Source organism: Nicotiana tomentosiformis, chromosome 7 (genome assembly GCF_000390325.3).
Source record: "Nicotiana tomentosiformis chromosome 7, ASM39032v3, whole genome shotgun sequence".
In the NCBI taxonomy this organism is placed as follows: Eukaryota; Viridiplantae; Streptophyta; class Magnoliopsida; order Solanales; family Solanaceae; genus Nicotiana; species Nicotiana tomentosiformis.
The window spans coordinates 123155584-123163416 of NC_090818.1; the positions used below are offsets into that span (position 1 = coordinate 123155584).

Consider the following 7833-nt stretch of genomic DNA (forward strand, 5'->3'; position numbering starts at 1 on the left):
GTTATGTGTTTACTTTTGCAAAGGCACCAGTTAGTTGGAAGTCTACTTTGCAGTCAACAGTTGCTTTGTCTACAACAGAGGCAGAGTACATGGCTATTACAGAGGCTGTGAAGGAGGCAATTTGGCTTCAGGGGTTGCTAAAGGAGCTTGGTATTGAACAAAAAAATATTACATTTTTTTGTGATAGTCAAAGTGCTATTCAATTAGCGAAGAACCAAGTTTATCATGCAAGGACGAAGCACATTGATGTTCGGTATCATTTCGTACGAGAAATCATAAAAGAATGTGGAGTCACTGTGAAGAAAATTCATACTACGGAGAACCCTGTTGATATGCTGACAAAGGTGGTGACTGCGGTCAAGTTTCAACATTATTTGGATTTGATCAACATTGTTGAACACTAAAGATTGAAGATGAAGACACAACCAAAATTTGTTATTGAGAGAAAATTAAAGATGTGGAATTTTGCCAAGGTGGAGATTTGTTGAAATTGTCAAAAGTCCCACATCGGTGGATGACAATTTTGAATGAGAATTTCACCCTATAAAAGGAGGTCTAATGTTTAGGATTTAAATACACCTTTCATTTGCCTTTTTTATCTTCTTAAGACATTTGTATCTTCTCTCTATAGTATTATTTCACTTGTAATTTTGGAGTGGAATAAAATATTGATTGTGTCCGAGGAAGTAGGCAAAATTGGCCGAACCTCGTAAATTCTGGTATTCTTTTATTGTTGTCTTATTGTCTTGTTTATTATTTAGTGGTTGTCATAATTTTTGGTATAGTAGTTGTGACTCATTCACATTATATACATTTGGCTTCCGCAAGAGCTTGCACGTGAAAAAATAAGTACATATTCGCTCAAATCAAAGGGATAACAAATGAAAAAGAATAAAGAATTAGCAAAGGATATGCTGGATTTAGTGTATGTGGTTAAAATGCTTGTGACATATTCTGTTAGTTCTTGAACACAGACATGACATTTGCATTCTGCTATACCATTTTTCATTTTTTGCGTTATTGCCTGACCTAATTGTAGCTTGTATGACTGAATCCCAGATGAGTGACTTCCTTTTCCCTTTAACTGAATGGATTTAAATTGTGTTAGAACTTAGAAGGAATCCATATGTTCTCTTTTTCCCTAAGTTTGCTGGTTGCTCATGTGTAGCTTTCGGACAAGAGGAATGTCGGGATTCTTGACATTCAGGGGAAGTCCTTTGTGTCAATACGTGACTTTGCCAGAGATGAGTTTACTTAGCTAACTATGTATTGCTTGATTTTGTTATCTAGTTGATTGTTTACTCTTAATCCACACGAACTACTTATGCCAGAGTTCCTTCAATTTCCTCATGCTGTTTCTTAAATATCTCGTCAAATTGTAGCTATTACCTTAATTTCCTTTCCCTATTTAAGGAAGAAAGACATTGTTTTCATAATTTTCTTGAACCTTTTTCTGAATTTGGAGACGAAAACTTAGCACACAACCACTTAAAATAAGCTTTTACAGATCCTCAAGTCCAGTGGCGGAGCTACAAATGTAGCTACGGATTTGGTAACCCGAGTTCAAATTTTGGTGGAACCTTTTCCCTCTCCTTTTTTCCCTTTCTTTTTGGTTTCCCCTTTACCTTTCGCTCTTCGAATCAATCTTACTACTTTACTTTTACTCTATCTTTCTTTATACTAAATGTATCCAAACTCTTATCCCTGATCCCCTAATCAATCTTACTAATTCACTATTATTCTTCTTCTTTCACTCCCTTCACACACACACACACACACACACACACACACACACACACTGAATAATAGAAGAACCTAAACGCCGAAAGATCCGAGAAGTTGTCTTGGACATCCTTAAAACAACTGACTTAGAAACAGCGACAGGGTAGGTGTTCGAACCACTGCAGCACAGCAGCTTGGTACTGAGATTTTGAACATCCAAGAGAAGCACTTTACAAGGCATTTTATTGAGTCTTTTTGACTCTCAAGTCTTAATAGTTGAACAACCCACATTGGATAATAATAAAAGAACCAGTACAGCAGAAAAAGGGACTAATACAGATTTTGTAGCTGAAGAACAATTGTCAGCAGACCAACCACCTACTCAACAACAAGAAAAGCAAAGGGTTCATTGCCTAATGGCCGTTTTGTTGATTTCAACGAGAATAATGGTCGAATTATTTGTAAGGTTAGTGAATATCAACTAATTTTTCTTTTGTTATAATAGTGGTGTTTTAAGCAAAAAAAACACTAGGTAATGTGTGCTGGTGGGAGATAGCAAGTAGAATAGTTCAGGTGCATGCAAACTGGTCAACAATTGAGGGTGCCTAACTCTGCACAGTAAGCCTAATGTTAGTTTTGTTTTTTAATGGATAATTTAAAAATTAAGTCTTTGTTATGTATGGAATCTTGCAGAGTAAAATCCTTATTGTGCAAAATTAGAGAATCTTTTTAGCCTATTGCACAACTCGAAAAAGCTCATTTTTTGGCTTACGAAAAAAAGAGGAGCTGAGTAGTTTCAGGTGAATAGATACTCCGCGATAAAATCTATTATCAGTAGAAATTTGATGAGTTTCATAACTTTAAGTTGGTGAATTTTGTAACGAAACAAAATCAAGGGTAAGTTTGAAAGAAATTTTCTCTATTTTCAGTGTGGGCCTCATTTGTGTTTTTAAAGATTAAGATGTCTGAATCTGAATACACATCTGAATATTAAGATGCGTATTAAGATTAAGACATCTGAATATTAAGATGTGTATTAAGATCTGAATACTTAAGGATTAAGATTGTTTAATTTTTACTATTTGAATGTATAAATTCTTTATTTGAAAATTAATAAACATAAAATTTAAATGAAATCCTATTAGTCTAAATATTCTATCAATAATATATATATATTTTTAAAAATATGGTAGTTGCTGGTGGTGATGGCTAATGATGGTGCTTGTGAATGCCAACTAGAGGCGGTGGTTGGTGGTGGTTTTGGTTGATGGTGGTGGTTCAGCGTAGTAGCTAGTAGTGATTAGTAGTGGTGGTGATTATGATTGAGGATGGTGGTGTTAGGTGGTGGGTGGTGATAATTAATAATAGCGGGTGGTGGTGGTAGTTGTGATTGAGGAAGGTGGTGGTGGTTTATAATGATGGGCAGTGCCGACTATGGTTATTGATGGTGATAGGGTGGTAGATTGTGATAGTTGAGGAGGATGAGTGTTTGTTGTGGTTGAGAATGATGGTGGTGGGAGTGGTGGGGATCGTGGTGGTAGTCGATAATGGTGGCGGCTATGATTGATGATGATAGTGGTGGTGGTGGCATCATGGTAATAGTTGATAATGGTATGCGGCGGCGACAATTAAAATTGAATATGAATGATAGCATCTTAATGAAATTAAGTCTCTGTTATAGATCTTAATCATACAGGCCTATTCAGACTAGTTAAGTAGTTGTGAAGAAAAAAAACAAACACACTTAATGATTAAGATTTGAATAATTAAGATTTAAACTTTAAAACAACGCACTTAATGTCTGTTTAAGTCTGAGATTAGAATAATTAAGATTCATACCTCCATTAAGTGCAAACAAATGAGGCCTGCGATTAGGGAAGAGTGAATTCAAAAGAGAGGACTAATAATGTAAAACTTGTATTTGATACAATTGATCCTAATGGGACAAAATCTAGGAAAAAAAGATCTACGAGAAGAGATCCCCTATGGGATCAAATAGGATTATATTGATAGAGGATATATTTATCCAGCCGCAACTAGTTTTGGATTGAGTGGTAGTTGATTGATTGATTTTGATAAAGATTACTGAAAAGAAAAGGGTTTTGATATGCTTCCTTTGAGATTTCTCTGGCAAGTGAAGTTATGTTTTTCTTTTCTAAAAAATGCAATGAGAAAGCTGAGATTTTTGTTCACCAAAGAAGAAAGCTCATTGTCTAAAGCATATATTACGTCTTTGATTGTAACTACCCATTTTGCAAGTGGAATATGAAGTATCCATAAAATTGCAGAATCCTATGTCGTTTGCTTGTTGTAGTTGCAGCGATTCATTCAGCAAATCATGGTCACTGCATTTCCATTCTCAACTCTAGCTATTATATTAGCTGTTTGCACGTGAAAAAAATACATATCCGGTCAAATCAAAGGGATAACAAATGAAAAAGAATAAAGAATTAGCAAAGGATATGCTGGATTTATTGTATGTGGTTAAAATGCTTGCGACATATTCCAATAGTTCTTGAACACAGACATGACATTTGCATTATGCTATGCCATTTTTCATTCACGTGTTGTTAGTTGTTTGTTACTGAACCCCAGATGAGTGATTTCCTTTCCCCTTTAACTGAAAGGATTTAAGGAAGAAAGACACTATTTTCATAATTTTCTTGAACCTTTTTCTGAATTTGGAGAAGAAAACTTAGCAGACAACCACTTAAAATAAGCTTTTACTGATCCTCAAGTCCAGTGGAGGAGGTACAAATGTAGCTACGGATTCGATAACCCAGTACTTCGGCTCATACCTTGTATTTGTGTTAAGAAATCTTATTTAATATGAGATAATCTAGTCCGAACCCAGTAAGTTATTCTGATCTAAACTCCAGAACCCATATACTCAAAATCCTAGCTTCGCCTCTGCTCAAGTCTTATCTACAGTCTGATGTAGACCTTTTCGGGGTACATATATAAACGTTATCGAGGTATTTTAGTGATTTGAGATGGTCATAGCTATAGTTAGAAAGCAAGGACTATGGGAGCATACAAAGCTAACTAACAAGCGGTATGATATTGACTAAACACATGTTTGAGATTTGTCATAAGATAACTCAAGGCATTTTTTAACAACTTGAGTCGGTTTGTAATTGATATTTAAGTTATATAGAGATAATATTTTTGATGAAGAAGTTATATAGATAGTTAAATTTGTAAAGTTTGACTTCTAATTAGTTCAACCTCATTAATTAGTCAACTTGGTGCACCCATGAGGTTTAACGTGTATAGTAGATCTGTTGTCGTTCGTAGAGGATCATATTATGTTGTAGATTCTTAACTTCTTGGTGTACTGCTTGTATACCGGAGATTTTCCCATTATCAATAACATTATTTACCTTATCAAAAAATAATCTAGTACATCAGATTGGATAAGGGAAGATGACCCCCCCCCCCCCCCCCCGATTTGTATCATATAAGGGGATTATAGGTTTTAGACTGTAAAGTCCAGTCCTCTTCTTAGAGATTTGTTTTTGTTCCAATGTCATGTATGTCCACTAATTGTACTTTATAGTTAATAGTGAGATAGCATGTGTTACATTTCTTTTACCTTTTCCTTGACAGAAGTACCCAAATAATGGAGCTTTGATTTGATATGGCTCAATCTAGTAAATTTAGTTAGAGACTAAATAGATTTTTATTTGTTGGGAATAAGGTGGGAGTAAATAGGGGCCATTTACTTTGGATGAAGTCTGAGCAAGCATGCTTCTGTAGCGGTTTTTGAGCTGTTAAAAATATGTGTATTGTTGTGTGAATTAACAACCATTTTTCATTGGAAACCATCTTTAACTCGCTCGAATCATCTAAAACCTTACATACTTCTGACTTAGTTCATTGTGTATTCAACAGAATGCAATGGGAGTTCTCAAGAAAACATATCTAATTACACAGTAATGCCTGCATACATTTGCGAGCTTTCCTAGACATCTTAAGTATACCAATTCTTTCTACAATTTCCTGTTTTATCCGTGCAAGAACCACCTCACTATGTACAGTTATTCCCTTAAACAGCTTCCAATTCCTACTTTTCCATGTATGATATATCTATCACAGAGCACCCCTAATAGCTGCTATCACCTCCTTTTTGAATTGTCGCCAGTGTTTCCTTTTAATATCTTGATATCTTTATTTTATAAATAAAGATATAAAAATTATTCTACTGATTAATTGTGTTTGTTATATCTCCCTGGCTATCTCCTTTCCCGTAGATTTTGGTTATTCTTATTCTATTGGCGTGGATGATCCAATTTATCTTTTCTAGATTAACAACCGGTGAAAAGCAAATTGTAGCAGAGGTGGCTGCTCGACGAAAAGAACAAATTCAGACCAGTATTTCCCAGTCAGTTGACCATCAAAAGGGGAAGATGCCTGCCGACAGAAAAGAAAATGGAGATGATGTCTGTAATTCGGCAATAATTACAAACTCAGGTTCAGATGCCTGTTGAGAGACAACAAACAGAAACTGTCAAACTGATATTTCGAATTGCGCCCCTCAGGGACAAATACAACTGAGTTCTCGTTACAACTTCCCTTGCCCAGAGCCTTGTTCCTGTTAAGACTATTCGTCTTGATGGAAAAAATTATTACTGCTGGAAGCATCAGATAGAAGTTTTCCTAAAGCAATTGAATATTGCATATGTGCTCAATGAGCCTTGCCCGAACATTCTTGAAAACTGACAGAAATGGTTGATGATGATTGATGACTTCCTTTGCTCTCACAACATATTTGAACTCTCTATCCGACAAGCTTTTTGAAGAATACTCAAAGAATAACTACAGTACCAAAGAATTTGGCACTGTGGGAAGAGCTTAGATCAACTTTTGATGAGGATTTTGGAACGAAGAGTTTCGAAGTTAATGAATATTTGCAGTTGCAAATGGTTGATGGCGTATCGATGCTTGAGCAGGTTCAAGAGCTTCACAAGATTGCTGATTCTCTCATGGCATCAGGAATCTGGATAAATGAGAACTTCCATATTAGTGTTATTATCGCAAAACTTCCCCCCTCTTGGATGTACTGTCGTGCAATGTTAATGCATGAAAATGTTCTGTCTCTTGACATGTTAAAGCATCCTCTAAGAGTGGAAGACGATTGTCGCAATCGCTGCAGAAATGATAATCATGAGAAGAGAGTTGGAGCACGACAAAGGGGTTGACAAAGCAGTGGTATAATTGTGGCAAGGAGGGGCACATCTCAAAAAGCTTTAGAGAAAGAAACTATGAAGTTTCTGCGAAGAGCAACAGGAGGGAAAGCGAAACCATCCCTGTTGTCACAAAAGCTAAGATTAACGGGAAGACAGACGAACTTGTAGCGACTGTTATACTGGTGTTAAGAGCAATGGAAAGTCTGATAAAATTAGTCCTAAGGTTACAAATACTAGCATGGTTGAGGAATTTAGAGGGAGCAACCAGTTCACCTTGCTTTTTTTTTTTTCAACTAGTGAAGGGGACCTTGGGGTAACTGCTAAAGTTGCTGCCATGTGACCAGGAGGTCACGGGTTCGAGCCATGAAAACAGCCTCTTGCAGAATTGCAGGGTAAGACTACGTACAATAGATCTTTGTGGTCCGGCCCTTCCCCGGATCCTGCGCATAGCGGGAGCTTAGGGTACCAGAATGCCCTTTTATTCTTTCAACTAGAGTATTGTTATAGTCAAATTTTGTTCAGACTCAATGTGCTTCCCATGAGGATAATAATACTCATACATAATCTACATTGACATTCTTCATGTGCCCAAATCCTTTACCAGAGAGAAGTTATTTAACTGTTGTTGGACACTTTGTGAAATAATTTGAGCATCCAATGGAAATCGTTTTAAACTCTTATGAATCTATTTGGATGTTCTTAAATGAATGCTTGATGATGTAGAATTTTATTTTCTCGCACACCCTCTGGACTTTGATTTTGGGTACATGAACATGAATACGGACATATCGAACGTCGTTAGCTCTGATATCATGTGAAACATTGAACCATCTAACCTTGTTAATATGAGTTGAGTGCCTTAATTTTGAATATCATTATATAATCATTCTAATACTAGTATATTAAGTAACTTGAGAATCCT

At 36.0% G+C, this 7833-nt stretch overlaps 1 pseudogene; it reads left to right on the forward strand.

Annotated features, from left to right (window-relative positions):
* The first annotated feature begins 918 nt into the window (after positions 1 to 918).
* LOC104109878 (uncharacterized) lies at positions 919 to 7556 on the forward strand (annotated as a pseudogene).
* Positions 7557 to 7833: the final 277 nt, after the last annotated feature.